General features: G+C 41.5%; 1 protein-coding gene across 1 annotated transcript in view; it reads right to left on the bottom strand.

Annotated features, from left to right (window-relative positions):
- Positions 1-13,023, bottom strand: part of CHN1 (chimerin 1) — a 79,885-nt gene that overhangs the window by 34,118 nt on the left and 32,744 nt on the right. The window lies entirely within an intron of this gene.

Below are 13,023 nucleotides of genomic sequence, written 5' to 3' on the forward strand. Positions count from 1 at the left end.
GCTCCTCCCCCTCCCCGGCTGGCTCCAGCAGTAGCACCAGCGGGAAGGCTGCCGGCGGGGGATGAGTCCCGCACCGCTACAAAATGGCATGTCTTCGCCCGTTGGGGGTGCGGGGGGGTGTCAGGGCATCCTCAGATGCACACAGTGAACAGCAGCCCCAGGGGACATGGCAGAAAGCGGCTCTCCCCGACCCCCCCGTCTGACATGGGTTGGGCACCAGGAGGTAAGGCTGGGAGCAGTTAATGCAACCGGTGATGCTCATCGCTCTTCCTTTAAAATTACAGTTTCCAATGCCTTTCGTATAAAAAGAGGCTTGTCAAACTCACATCATGTATCGGCCTCTTCTAGTAGTGATGTGAACACAAATACTACCAAAAGTTCACCACAGCACCCCTTCCACCAAAGACCTAAACCCTGAATTGCTGTGGTGCCTCTCATTGGGGATTTGTGAACGGTAACAGAAGGTGAATGACACATAGTCTTAAATCAGACTGAAACCTGCTGCTTGGACTGATGCGACTGATGATGAAACCTGCACAGGACAATCTGGTCCTCGCTACCACTCACACAAGCCAAAGGAAACAGTATTTCACACCGGCATCATCAAAGCGTTGCCACAGGATGCAGCAGAGTCAAAGTGTAATGGGCTCACAAACGACTAGGGCAGACCATGCCATATCCACCCAGAGCTGCTCACCCGGGCAGCCCAGCTGAGGGAGGCTCTCTTCAGCTGCACGCTGATGGCCGGGAGGGGACACCACGACCGCCACTCGACTCCTGCCCTTTTTCTTCTAATGCTCTCCAAGCATTTGTGAACAGTCTTTGTCAGAGACTGCAAAAATGGACCTTTGGTCTGATTTGCTACGGCAGCGATTTACACCGTGGGGCTGACCACCATCCCAACATTTAGGGCGCAAGAAGACCCTTCCATGTGCACAGCCTGCCTGTGCAGCCAGCCAGCGCGCAGTCCTCCCTTCCCTTGCCACAGGCTGCAGCACCACAACCGCTCTCCCTTCTGCAGCAAAGGTATTTTTATCTCTCATGACTCAGTAACAACCAAAGACAGGCACAGTTTGTCGCAGTCTTCTGGGTGGAACTGGTGTGAGTTTTGCAGCTGGATCACGGTGTTACCATTTAGCTCAATCCTGCCAATACAGCTGAGAGTAATGCTCACCGTGAGCCCCTCCTCTTTTCCCTTGCATGGCCACCGGTACCTTTTCTACAGGTTTTAAAAATCTGCTGGGCTGGGTCAGGTTGCAGAGATTAAGGATCAACATACGTGCTTCACCAACTGCTAACCTACAATGCAAGTTAATAGCTAATAATCAAAACACTAGCTATAGATTATACAGGATGAAGTTGTCAGGCATTAGTGGCTCATACAGGGGCCTTAAGAGTATCTGGCTCAGTTCCCAGCTTCAATACAAACAGGAGGCCGGTTGATCCATCCTATCGAGAAATACTTTTCCAATGGCTACCTCAATCTGCCTGTCTTGCTTGTTAGTGCTCATTTCTGCTGCAGATGAATAAATGCCTCTCTCGCATTTTTCTGCACATCCTTCTGAGTGTGACGCTCCACAGCAATAGGAGATCAAGAAAAATGAGGTGAGGAGTAGGAGATGGCAATAACTGACCACCTCATCTATGAGAAGTGTGAGAATAGTAGGCACTCGGGAGAGGAGGAAGCAGACAGGCTTTCGAGCTCATTCTCTCCTTTCTTTCTAGCTAAAGCCACTCCATGGTTTCATTCCCAAGGACTACATCAGGTAATAGTCCTCATGGAAAAAGGCAGACCTAAACCTGCCCCGAAGGAGTCATACTCTCCAAACAGCTTTCAGTGACAACAGGCTCAGGAAGCAAGTTGTGGAGTTCTGGAAACATAGTTTCATTATGTGCTTCCGTGGAAACCAAAATTCCTCTATTTTTTAAAAGGAAAAAATAAATCACTAAAACTTCATATTAGGAAATAAACTCTTTGAAAATTGAATTTGTTGGAAATAAATAATCCAGCGATTTTCAAGAGTACATTTACTATCAGAATCAACCCTTATTAGTGTTTGTGTAATTCCACTTAAGAAGTGAGATAAAGCATTTTGAATTTTCCTTTCAATCATTTGTAGAGCGCATATTTGTGTTTTGACATACTTATTCCTTAATTGTCAGCTTCCTTTTTCCTAATTCTAAAGAACTGATTTATTTTCAATTGCACTTTAGAGTCACGTTAGTAGAAACAGATCTCTGGCTCCTGGAAAATTAAATCTTAAGAATGCCAATAAAAAGGTAAGCGAAACTACCCAACAGGGAAAGGTCCTATCTCATGGCTGTAATTATGAAAACGCGTTATAATCTAGAAAGTAGTTATAAGATTATGAATTTTATTTCTAACATTACTTTGCGTTACAGTAATCTAACTCAGACTGCTTAATTGGTTTTACATAAATCAGCTTCCCATTGTTCAGTGCAAAGCATTTTCTGCTGTTTACAAATACAGGAATACTGGGCTCACCTACACTTACAGCCCTGCACATGTGCTATATGCACTATAGTTGTGCACACCAGAAACCTAGATTGAAAGTTAAAGCCATAAAGCTAGCAACTGAAAAATTATGAAAAATATGTTATCTATTCTTACATATATTTCCCCAACATAGTGTTGTAATTAAAATTCATACAACTGCTTTCAGATGCCATAATTCTATAATATATATGCTCATTCTTCTGCCATTGCCTAACTTTGGGAGCTTGGCATTGCAAGCTAGTGCTCTTCTTAACACTGCCCTCTTCCTTTCTTTGGAAACCAAAACAAAGAATGAAATTTCTGTTGTACACACCTTCCTGACCACAGTTTGGGTCACCGGGCAGGTCCAGATCGTTAGCTTACCAGTACATGAGATAATAAAGTAAGAGAGAGCAAGCCACTGTCCTCAGGTAGCCCTTGTCATTGCAGAGATGAGTCACCATCCCTGAGAGCAAACAAATGAAGTCACGGACCTGGGGGTTGAACTCAAATCCTGCAGGAAGCTGTTCTCTTCCGATGCACTCTCCTGCTCCAGGCGCTCTATGCTGTCTCTATTCCCAGCTTGCAAGCCTGCAGGTCCTGCTCTTCTTCTTACACCCTTGGCTGGCTCTTGATTCAATGCCTGCTCTCCACCAGTGGCTCCTGCACTCCCACCTGCCATCAAAGTCTCCTCTCCATAGCCCTTTCATTTTCCAACGTAACTTGCTCTGTCTGAAGTCTACCTTAATGGGGACAATTATTAGATACTGTCTGCTACATACTGGATGAAAGAGAGGTAGAAATCTGAGGAGGAAAGTCCTCTCCCTTCCACTTTTCTAAGTAAAGTCTTGATTTTATTTTTTTATTAATTGTTTGTGACAGACATTTGCAATCATTGCATGTGTAGAGAGCAATATACTGTGCAGACTCCAGGAGGAAGGAAACTGCAGGGCTGTCTTTTTTTTAAATTTAATTTAAGGACGTGATTTCACAGGATTGAGGTGAACTGAAAATGGAACGACTGGAAGTAATAGCCGAGCAACCTCGCAGTAGAGCACGCAACCAGATCAGCCTCTCAGTCCTGTACATTTTAGTGACTTAAACGAGCACTAAAAAACCAAACTCGGCAACACGACAACATTTAAACCAAGACATCTGTTTAGAGGTTTTACACTGTACATATGGACTAAAAGTGGGGGGTGGGGGGCGGAGAAAAAAGACGGTAACCTGCTATTTCAAATGTTCTCATTTGTCCTAAAACCTCAACCATAACATGGTTCAGCATAGGTCCTACCGGGATTCCGCTTTCCTTACTTCCCCCTGGAGGAGTCCTTCAGAGTGCAGGAGAAACAGCTGTTTTCTTGAGCACTATTTGCTCTCTGTGTTAGCTGGATAACGTATGCGTGTTTTCTGGTACTAATCTCACAATCAGTTAAGTCTTATTATGAAGACTTCACAGAATTGATTTTAAAGTAATCCATGGCTTGCAGTAAATTCCAATTAGTCACTCTCTGAAAGACACATTATCTAAGTTTAATCCAGTCACACAATTCAGTCAACCTCAGACAAATTATCTTCTAAAAAGGCAAATCAATGCATTTCCCATTTGTTGAATAATAAACCAAAATCACTTCAGAAAAAAAACCCCAACAAAACAGAAAATTCAAGAGTCAGGTTAAGCTTAACAAGTCCTAAAATGCACAGATTAGACTCGGCCAGACCTCCTGAAGCCCACGTGCATTTCCAATACAATGTAGTGTTTAGTTTCATGACCACCTGGCTCCTCTCTCAAACACAGTATCGTGTTTTCTTCAGTCTCGGGAATGCACTGCAGGCTTTTCATTCTCATATGGTATTTTCATGTTGTTATGACTAAATATGCCTTTAAGGTTTCAGACTTCATATATAATATGATCCCTTCTCTCTAAGGAATGTATTTTAATAATAATAATAATAACAATAATAACCAGCAGTTATATTGCATGCATTTTTTTAAAAATCAGAGATGATGCCCTATTGTACATATCTCAAGAAACAAGATATTTGGGTTGCTATGTGGTTAGCCATTGCATATTTTGTCATGTTGTGTTTCACCGTATAGCTAACTTAGCCAAATGTATATGCTCAGAAAATCCTTCCTTGCCTGAACACTTTATGAGCGTATTTTATGGGCTCAGTACATGATTTTCAAAAGCTAATCAGTCAGATTGTGAAACTGAGCCCAATTCCCTCAATGCAGTTCTCGGTGGAGGCTTGTTCCACGCTAAATATAATTTTCCCAGTCATATCTTTCACAGAATTGTTCCAAGGGGGGAAGGGGAGCCCAAAATTTTACTTCTTATTTGAAATTGGTGATAAGCTGTTTTCATTTCATTTTCTTCACTTGTAGACATGCTGATGCCAGGCACCGCCTCTGCCCACAGACAGACGGCGTGAGCGGAGGGTAGGAATGCTATTCAAAGAGAAGTTCAACCTGAAAGTCAACATCTCAGGAGCTGGATGGGAAGGACCATCACGCAGTCTCAGCCACCAAGGTAAGACTTCTCTTGCTGCTATTCCAACATAGCCACATGTACCTGGCACATGGACAACATCAGGCTCACACAATGATCAAAGTATACTGGGTTCCTCACAGGCAACACACAACCCCGCTTTGAGTCCGCAGTTACCCACAGGGGAGTTGGGGTTTAAGACATGGTTGAATGATGAAAACTTACTGCTGAGAAAAGTTCTATTTTTTATAACAAAATTTTCCAACCGGGCTGGCTTCTAATTAAATCAGACCTTCCCACCCCCCCAGTGGAATACTTATTGCAAAATCTAAAGAAATGGCTATTTATATTTTTGAATTTTTATTTCTGATAAAAGTGTATGTGATTTCCACAGCAGGTAATGAACCTTTTTATATCTAGAATTTAAAAAGAAGTTTTTTAAAAAGTGTTTTCATTAAAACCTTAAACAAATTCAGCCAAAGTGTTGGCTTGGTTTAAAGTATGATTGTTAAATTAAAAGAAATAAATAATCTAAACCAAAGTTTAAATTATGGAAAAAATGTTGCCCAATATTGCTGCTAGAAACTGCTACATAAAAAGTGAGTTCATTTGGTACTGTATTGTGCAATACAATTAGAGTATATTAGCATTATCTGGGAAGATTTTATGTTTGCACTGATGTGCTTACCAGAAATACCCTGAAGTACCCTTGTTTTCATAACAAGGGAGCATACTCATAAAAAAGCAGCGAGACCTTAGGGGAAGCCAACAGAAAGTTGTTTTTCTGTAGCTTTAGTCCTATAACCTACCACTCACTGCAGCTGATTCGGATCTAGGTCAGCCGGCTTATTTTGTTCCTGGTGGCATGACGGGTTGTAGATTTGCTCCCAGCAGTTACCAGTATGGGCCTTTGGAAATCACAAGTCGAAACTGCGCACTGGCAAAAAGCATCCACTATGACTATTCCTCTCTTTCAATAACTGACAAGACAAAAACAATTAATATTTGCTGTTCTGGATAGCGGCACAAAAGCAAGGCACTTTTCAGTGGCAAACAGCGCATTTCTTTTCTGAGGGAGGGGGCTATTTTGGTATATAAACATGGACCTAGCCATGGCAAAATAAAATAAAAATCTCACAGTACCTGCAGTAAGAAGTTCTGCTTTTCTTCTGGTTCTGGAGGACTTCGCTAACATCGAGCGACTTAGCTTTTAGCGAGGTCAGCAACTGGCCCTCTGTGTCCACTGAAAAAGGGGAAGTAATTCTGGGGATTTCCTTCACGCTCCATAGGTACAAATACCACTACAGGGGTGTATGTGGGCACGTGAGAATGTGCACAGGCAGGGATGTGGATGTTGCAATCAATAATGGTGCTAAGCTGGGTTTTACAAGCAATAGCTATGACTTCACTTATGCCGTATAAATAATAATACGCTTCCTCACAGGGTCGTGTTCTGGGTGAGATGGCACAGTCCTGCCCCCACTCCCAGGGCTCCTTGCCTTGTCCTGCTTTGGTCCTGAGCCAGCCAAAGCCACAGGGCTCTTCCCTACAGACACTGACGCAGGCCGTCCCCATGGCCCCGGCTGCCTCTGTTGAAATAGCCAACTGCTCCAGCCCTTCCCTTAAAGACAGCCTGCTCGCAAGGGGCAAGGTATGACTGCTCGACAAAAGCAGAGCTGCTACCAAGCTGTGTGACACTGAGGCAGGATATGTCAATCAAACACCATGATAAAAGCTACCGAGAAAGCTAAGAAACGAGCTCTTTTCACTCCTAACTCTGACTGTGGTGAGGAAAGCAGTTCCCCATGACCATGAGTTCAAGCTGAGGTATCAGCCTCAGCAATTCTTTCCTTGCTTTGCAGCAGCTTGTTACCACAACCCCGTTCTTTCCTTGGGAAAACAAGCTGCATTAAAAGGGGGCCAGCCCCAGCCAAACTTGGTAAGTACAGAAGGGTACCAAGAGGTGGTAGAGCACAGAAGATACCACCTCCCTGCCTCAGGGGGCTGGCAGCATCACTGTTCCCCAGGCAAAGCGTGCAAGACAGTTCATGAGCAAGGAGAGAAGCATCACGAAACACCAGAATTTGTCTCCAGTAAATCCTTCAGACGAAGCCTGTCCTTTACAGCTTTGCTTTCAGTCCTTTCCATCTACCCTTCCATCCTCCACAGCTTTGGTTTTGGTCCATCCTATCTTCCTCTTCTCCTGCCAGGAGCCTGGGCCATGGAGGTGGTAAACTAAACAGTGAGTTAAAGCAGCTGCCTGTGCCAGGTGTTCCTCTCCCTGGGAAAGGCAGAAGCAGCAACTGGGAGGACTACTCACATAGTTTAACTGTTACACCGTTATGCATTGCTAAATCAGGGCTAGAGAGGTCTGTCTTGCAGCTATGAGACCTACGAGAAGATGAGTTGATGGAGCAAAGAGCTCTGCCTAAGGGAGCAACCCTCACACTGGCCAGCAACATGCAGAGGCTGCTCCTCAGCAGCTTCCTCCATCTTGCTCCCATTTAGTCAGCATTTTCTATTTCAGCTATTTCAGTTAACAGCATCGTATTTCCTTCCCTTCCCTGCTCTGTGGCACGTCTCCTTGCTGGCTTGCAGGGAGCTGTGCCATTGTGACTGAGGCACGACTGATGTTCATTGCAGCAAGGGGTCACTCCAGCAAAAGCCTTTTGGCTTGTGAGACATCAAGGCAGACTGTATTCCAAAAAGACCTTAAAAGTCATTTATAAATGCCACAAGACAATGTGCTCTGTAGGAGTGATAACAGTCAAAATGTAATGCAAATTGGCAGCTGCATGAATGCTACTCTTTTGGCAAATGCTCTTTATTACAAATATACTACATTTAAGTATCATAAGAGAAAACAGGCTGTTAGACTAATCTTCTGAAACCACAAGGGACTGGCGATAGTTTATTTCTCATCTGACCCACACTGTTATAAGGATTTCCTCAAATAAAAGAAAAATAAAAACAAATAAATAAAAAAAACCAGAAGGCATATCAAATAGCTTAACCATGCCCTTTGATGAGGAACCTTACCTGTCTCCTAGCAAGGAAATGTTGACGATGGTCAAACTTTATGAAATAAATAATTTACAACACTTCCTTTATGATATCCATTTAAGAATCACATTGATAAAAGCAGTTTTTACAATGAACCTCTATATGTTTTTGTAACTGAAAATGTATACACTTAGGGATAATGACAATCATGTAATCCACAAGGTCTTTCTATTATTATATTTATTAGGTTTTTTTCATTTATTCCTCATAGAATAGGAGCTCTGGCTACTGGTATAACATGGGCAAGCAGTATGGAAATTTCTTTTTATGTCTCACATTAATATTTTCTTACCTGATGTATAATATTCATTTCACATTAGTCTTTACTGGCTGTCTAATGCATCTAATATTAGCCTTTTTTGTTCTACACAGTAATTCAATTTAGAGTAATTCAATGTATGTTATAATTGAAAACTGCAGCTCATTAATTTCTAAACACTCTTTGTATTTCAGACTACACCTGCTCCTTTGGCACATCCTCTATTTTGAATCCATCCCCTTCTTCCTGAATAAGCTATGTTGCTATGATACATGTGCTGTCACAGTTTCTTTCTTCAACATACTTTCAGTCCATAATCATACTTATTTAGCATAAATAAGACTAAGAGTGCAAAGTCTCCTAATCCTTCCTTAATTATCACTTGATTCAACCCCATGAATCAAGGTGAAAACAATTTTTAACCTGAAGGAATACTAGAGTTGTGACATGGACAGGCAACACTTGCAAAATTTATAATGGTGAAAACCTGCTTATGGACCACCTCACTGCAGAAAAATTACAAAATGGGGTAACCCCCAGTGTCCATCAGCACTCTTTGCAGACCCTGATTACCAGTTTTCCAGGTGCATGTGTGTCCATGGGCATAGCTGCACCAGCGCTGTGGGTCAAGGCCTACATGCATTTTATACAATGCAATTAGGCAGACTCAGAAAATGAGGTAGGCTGATCATCCTTCAAATGAGTCTCTCATGTAGGCTCCCACTATCCTTGCATAAATCTCTATTTAAATCAGGACTGATTTGAAACCTGCAATGAATGAAACCAGAGTGGAATTGGCAGTGGAATTATGCTCTGCTCCCAAAATCAAATTATCAGTTATCATCAAATCATCAGTTTATTGCCACCCATAAAATCTTCTAATCCCTGATCACATTCTCAGAAAAGGCTCGTTTTACATTCTGTTGACCAGCGTTCCAATTTTCTCATTTCTTCTTTTCCACATATGGTTCATCTTTCCTATTTATTCCCTCTTAGCTTCCTAATTAACATTTTAAAATGCCTCTGTCATGAAAATTTTCATGTAAGGGCAGGAAGCATCCCATTTCCCTAGAGGAAGCTATAACTGTTAAAAATTCTTACTTGAGACAGGCACTCAAGAAACCATCGTCTCAAATGGTCAAACCCAGCATCTCTGAAACAAATTTAAATAATGTCTTGATTTGAAAACGGAATTATTTTAGATGATTGAAAATGGGGCTGGCAATGCAACTCCCCATCATAAGTTTGGGCTACACAGATTATTTACCTTTTGGGGGAGAAGCAGGCTGTCACATGTGGACAGGTTATACAACTTTTGTTACACAGGAGGGACTTTGGGGTTTGGTTTTGTTTTTTTTTTTCCCAGCAAGTCTGTGGTTTCTTGTGACATAATGTTTAGTTGATGTCTATTTTCAGTTGAAATACACTAGTCCTAGGTCCCAATCAGTAACTCAAAGATCTGACATTTGGGATTTCAGAGGCATATGATCTTTGGACAGAAGCTCTTATTTTGAGTATAGGGCGCATCGAAGCTAAAAGACTAAGTTTGGGGTATCTTTCCATTTCTTAAATTCATTGGCAATGAACAAAAGGTTTATCCAGCACAACTGCTTTCTTCTTAGCTAGCCACGTTTTTCATCTTGTCTTACAGGGCAATTTTTTATTTGTACTGCCACCATCAACTAGCACTTTAAGTGACACTGCTCATAAGATTTCTAACACTGAGGTTATTTGAATTTTCAACGATAAAAATAGCCCAAGCGAATTAACCCATAAAGACCATTAAAAAAATTATCCAGTAAGCTCTCAGCATTATCAACTTGCTGAGCAGTGAGTCTGCCTTGCAAACTCCAGTGTGCGACAAAGGTGATTGGCAGCTTCCAGGCACCAGGCTGCAGCGCTGCGACAAATGCTAGCAAGGATTTGGAGGCTGGAGTGAATGAGAATCTGTCACTTAAGAGACTGAGCACTTCAAATTCTGTAAAAGATAACAACACGTGATACTTTTTGCAATTTTTGTGCATTTGTATTAAACATATTGTTACTCTAATCATCAGCCAATGCCTGAATGCAAATGTAATTCACTATCATATTAACTTTGGTAAATGCTTCAAGACATTTCCAGCAATGTAAAATCATCAGAAATCTTCAACCGATAAACTATTTGATACATGATATAAAGCATAGAGCTTTTAAAATATTTCACCATTACATGCAAAATAGAAATTGGAAATACAGCCTTTCATATTTTCACAGTATTCCTCTGCTCTTCTCTCAGGAAGAGGAAAAGCTGCTTGCCTCTAAGCGTACTAATCTAATTCACAAATTGGAAATCATAAAAAAATTTACTAAATCACATACACATATGACTAAGGTTTAATAGAGGACATTGTACTTTGTGATACTAGCTCTAATATTCCTTAGGCAAACTATTTCAAACTGCTTTAGCTCTAACCAAATGCAATAATAATCCCCACCAAAAAGCAATATAGTCTAAGTGCATTACAGTATTAACTTCACTAGTAGAAACACATCATCCTGTAGTTATCTTGGAAGTTGTATGGATGTGAGGAATATCAATACTAAGATGACGAGGATTAGAGCAATAACTGTTCATCAACTGAGACTCAGATTTTTCAGCGTGATGATTCTCACCTTGCTTAAACATTAGGACCGTAGGAACAGTGAATGCCAGAAGCAACACTGTTTCTAACTGCTGATGCAATGCAGAAAAAAGGTTAAATATGGAAAAGTTTAATGCTCTAAAAGTTAATGATCAAAGGAAGACTTTTGAAAACTGTCAAGAGTTGCTGTCTTCGCTGATGATGAGTGTGACAGGTTTGAAGTAATAAGAGCAAGCAGTTTACTGAGCTTAGTAATAAAACTGCTCTCCTTACTTTTTCAAATTCAGAAAAGAAAAACATTCAGCTAGAGACTAAAACTAAGCATGAGAAGTTTTACCTGAAAATATCTTTTTTCTTATGAAAGATTAAAAGGAAAGAAACAAGGGCTAGAACAGATCAGCTTCTGCGGCATTAGCCACAGGATAAATGGTTGTTCTTTTTTTCTTTCACAGTCTAATACTTCATTTAGGCACCTCTAACTGCTTCTCTTTCTGCTACCACTTCTAAAGCAAGCATTTCCATGGGTCTTAAGGGTTTGGTAACCACTTATGAATGGGCAATTATTAGTGGAGCAGATGTGCCTGCCTATCAGGGGATTCTCTAACCAAATGGGGGCAACACACCAGACCGCCACAGCTCCACATCCTTTCCATCTTTGTACAGAAGCCAAATGACATGTATTTGTACTTGTGAGCATGTAAACAACGACTGATGTAAAATGCTTTCCCCTCTCCCATCCAAATAAAAAACACTCCCCCACTGCAAACAGTAAGGAGAAGAAGAAGCTTCTCTGAATAATGATAGAGGTAAGTGGAGAAAATCCCTGGTAGTCAGACTCTTAGCACAGATTTATGCAGGCTAATCAGTGTTGCAGAGGGTATAAAACACAAGACATGTCAGATACTAGTTCACAGCCAAAGGTGCTACCAACCCCACTTCCCTTTTCCTTGGGCATCTCATGTTCAACTAGTGACCAGACCTGACCCTGCCTAGTTTATGAGATTAGACACAATAGTAGCCCAAGGTGATTATCACCAGCTATACAGCGTCACGTTATAAAGTCTAAGCGAGGTAAGAAACTTGTAAATAACAAAATTATCTTTTTATAGGGCTCTTAATTCAACAGTCCAGTCTGTTTCCTGTAGAAGTGATTAGTAATAGAAAATAATTAGGAGATGCCAGATGGGAGGAGGAGTTAAAAAAAAGATTCAAAACTCACACAGCTAAGGAAAGAGAACAACAAACGAGGGAACTGCCAGCTAGCAACCCACCGCAGTCCCTCACCATCCAGGAAGCTCTTTGCATAAGCAATAAATGACAACCACATGCCTGCTTTAGAGACTGCTCTGAAAGAGACCCACCTTCTCCCCCACCTTCTCCTTTCTTTGGCCAATGCACGGATTATTCAGTTGTGAGAAGGCATAAAAAGTCAAGGGAAACTACATTAAAAAAAATATAATAATTTCCTTATATATGGCTGTGAGGCTTCTCCACTATACATCTAGGCAGCCCTTTTGGAAACCTCAAGTATAAGGCCCATAGGGAAGGTAAGCAGCAGACTCCTACAGTGTGTTAGGACTGAAGTCATGACAGCTCTCCATTGCTCATCAGGACTTGAGCTGGACCTCTGTATTTGTGTGTCCCATCTACTAAGGTCCACCAGGATGGGAAAAAAAAAATCTCTCTCCCCTGAAGAGTGCCCAAAGAAAGCTATCCCCTTTGGCTCTTCAAGAGCTAAAGGAGATTCCTTCCTTCCTCCCGCCCTGCGACCCTTCTTGTGCTAGCCTATCCCAGTTAAAAAGGAAGGAAACTTCTGCCAGTACACATAAGAGAAACTAAGGCTATATGGTGCTTTTTGAAGGGCATTAAAAGTGTAACCAGATACAAACCACCAAGCATTAGAAACCCTGGAAAGAACTGCTGGTGATGGCTTCACACCGACTTACCTCACAACACTGAGAAACACAGGAAAAGAATAATAGCTTATTCATTGCTAATGGTTTCATTTTATTAGTAACAACACAACCAGTATTCTTCAGATTTAATTGCATAGCAACTGTACTGCTTTACAGCCTTTTTAACAGTTAG

Source organism: Aptenodytes forsteri, unplaced genomic scaffold, assembly GCF_000699145.1.
Source record: "Aptenodytes forsteri isolate BGI_AS27 unplaced genomic scaffold, ASM69914v1 Scaffold257, whole genome shotgun sequence".
NCBI classification, from domain to species: Eukaryota; Metazoa; Chordata; class Aves; order Sphenisciformes; family Spheniscidae; genus Aptenodytes; species Aptenodytes forsteri.